The following is a 3287-nucleotide window of genomic DNA, read 5'->3' as shown; positions in this document are numbered from 1 at the left end:
GCGGGCCGAGGGCGGCGTGGATCCGTCCCTCCTGGATGGTGTGGTGGTGCGCGCGTGTTGGGTGGTGCGGCCGGCTGCTGCTGGGGCTGGCTCCCATCCGCCCGGTTCGGTGATGGCGCGGGGCCGATCTGGTGGTGCGTGTCCGGCGGCTCCGACGCTTGGAGCACGTCGGGCGACGCGGGTTGGGCAGCGGCCGGGCGTGGCCGTTGCTCCGGCCGTGGGCGGCTGCGTGGGGGGGGGGGGGTCCGGATGGCCTCCCGGTGTCGTGGCGGCTACACAATGGTTTGGCGGATCTGCCTGCAGCAGCGGCCGGCTTTTCTGGCGCCCGCTCGTCTGCGGTTGGACCGTTTCGACCTCGCTTCATCTCCTCATTGCCTGGGTGCTACTTCCATCGCAGAGCTGGCCCTTTCCCAGCTGCGGTCCACCGCTCGTCTCGTGCCCGGTGCAGCAGGACCGAGCTCGTCTCGCGCACGGTGCAGCAGGATCGAGCTCGTCTCGCGCACGGTGCAGCAGGACTGACCTCGTCCCCCTCACGGTGCTGCCGGACCGAGCTCGTCTCGCGCTCGGGGCTGCAGGACGGGGCGATGGATGCCAGTGCTGGCCGACCTATTGGGTCTCGACACTGGGGGTCGCCCAGGGGTGCGAAAGGGTGGACCTTTCCGCTCGTCTCTTTGGTTGGGGTAGCGGAGGGTCTCGAGTGGGGTGGTGTCCAGGTCTTGGATGCCGGGGCGGCGGCTCTGGTGGTGGTAACGCGATGCTCTTGGGCAAAGACCGTGGCTTGGTGCTGCCCGGTGACCATGGTCGTGTGGGCGGCGTGGTAGCCGGGGTGCGGCGTTCGGTGGCGGTGAGTGTTTGTTGGGGTGAAAACCTGTTCTATCTTCGGACGGACCGGCGACGGTGAAGCTCGCTCTCTTCTTGAAGGCGTCGTCGCGGATCTCATTGCCCGTCGTGCGGCTCCGGGGGAAACTCTGATCCTTGGATCGGGCGGTGGCGGCGCTCCGGTGTCGTATCCTTCCTGAAGGCGCCGTCTTGGAGTCCACGGTGCATCGTATGCGGCTTCATCTCTTCGTAGTGCTAGGGGGGTGTGGCTGCGCTCAGCGCCAATGTATCCTGTCTTGGGTGTGTGTGGTGGTGGTGTGCATTGTATTGGATGATTGATCTTTGCTTTATATATAAAGCGGGGCGGAAGCCTTTTCCGGTATCTTTTCAGGTCTGTAAGGTCGGTGTGTATGTGCCTTGTAACTTGATTTCATCTTATAAATGAGAAACGTATTACCATGCAAAAAAAAAAACCTTTCTTACTTCAAAAATTAAATCTCAAGTACTTCCTGAACCTGTACGTGAATGGGAGTAGGAGTGCACGCATGTACAGGGAGATCACAAGAAGTTTGTGTGCACAACACAATTGAAATTGCCAAAAATTCCTCAAGAAGGAATGGTAAAGTAAAAGAGACTTTATTCCTCATTGTTTTGTATTACAAAAAATGATAAATGAAAAACAATAATCTAATTACCCTGCCAAAAAAATTATAACCAATTATTTTTCTTAATCTAAACAAATAACAAAATAAATGATGACTACAGCTTAGCTGCTGTATCCTGAACCCATCACTTTATGGCGGAAAAATTCTAGCGCCCTCTCATGTTCCGCCCTTTGAAAGTTAGACATTACAACCGTGTTGGCCATCAACAATTCCATGTACTTCTCCATACTGGCTTGTTCTCTGCTTATTATCGATGTCCTCTCCCGTGCTTCGGCTGCAGCACGTTTATCCTTGTAGACTTGAAGCTGGGCATCGTGCATCTTCTCTTGTGTGGAGGCTCGTAGGACATTTGTATCATGGTACAATTGAATGTCATCATGAGAAAGACCTGCAGAAAATTCAGATGAACTTTTACCTTTTCCATTCCTTTTGTCTTTTGCAATATTTCTCCCTGGTGGCCTTGTTTCTTCTTCAATCTCGTGTACTACATCATCATCAGGTGTGCCTGTTTTCTCCTCTGCATATATCCTTGTCCACTTTGGGTGTTGCCTTAGCTCTCTCCATAGATTTCCAAATGTGAAAGATTGCTTTTGCTCGGACCTGTACATGTCATGAGCTTTATTCATGAGTTGGTCATCAGATTGACCACTCACGTATACTTCCTTGAGCCTACACCATATGCCATTGAATAACACAATTTTGCGGTTCATCTTTCCCCAATGGTCTTTGCAGTTGCTGGCCTTCCCCCTCCGATCTACAGGACTATTGTTGTTGTAATCTTTGGCTGCATCTTTCCAATAAACTTCACCTTTATTTGCATTTCCATCGATTGAATTGTTTAACCAAGCACTAATCTACATGTTCAACATACTACATTATAAATAATTATAATGGACAAGTTAACATAAAAATAGTAGATAACATAAGCAAATACTTGACAATCGTATGTTATCCTCTTTGGTCCATGGTAGTCTCTTGCTACCCCTTTCTTCGTCGTTGTTGTCCTCACGTCCATCTCCATCCCCTCCAACACCTAAATTACTGTAATTCCCACCATAGCCAGCCTCATATGCAGCTGACCCATCATTCATCAAATCCATGTAGGAGATCTGAGAATCCATGATCTTCTGCAAAGAGGGCGACTGCACAAACAACTATGAGAAGTAGCCTATATATAAACAGTCTGTACCAACACAACTTATTCGCATGTTGCATGTACAAATATTTGACCGCTTCTCAGTGTTGCATGTAGCAAGTCATGTTGCATGTACAACTATGAGAAGAGGCCTTATATGCTTGATCCATGTGATTCTAGTCTTTGAAACGTCTGCTGTAAAAGAAGTCTTTGAGACGTCAACTGCACCTCTAATAGCTGGTCTTGTACTCATCAGCCAATACATACTCTAGCCCACGCTGAATCAATTTTAGAGTAGTCATCATAAAGATAGATACAGGGTTTCATAGAAAAGTCGTATATTCAAGGCACATCAACAAATAAAATTATAAACCGTCATAAAAATAGATACAGAGTTGCGTAGACAAGTCTCGTATTTAAGGCGCAGCATTAATAAATAAAATTATGAACATATCTAGATTGCCTTCGAGACATCTTTGCAACAAAGACCCAATGCGCTAGCACAGTGGAACTTCCTCTGCATCCTACCCTCCGCGGGCGGCGACGACAGATTGAGCGTAGAGGCTCGGATTGCCGGTCCGGCAGGGTAGAGAATCAATTTTTTTACACGGACTGTCGGACTGGTTTTTTTTTAATCGGGCATGTAAAAACTAGTCATACTTGTTCCT

The sequence above is a fragment of the Triticum dicoccoides genome, chromosome 7A, assembly GCF_002162155.2.
Source record: "Triticum dicoccoides isolate Atlit2015 ecotype Zavitan chromosome 7A, WEW_v2.0, whole genome shotgun sequence".
NCBI lineage: Eukaryota > Viridiplantae > Streptophyta > Magnoliopsida > Poales > Poaceae > Triticum > Triticum dicoccoides.
The sequence above is the reverse complement of the archived record's forward strand: the minus strand, read 5'-3'. Positions refer to the sequence as shown.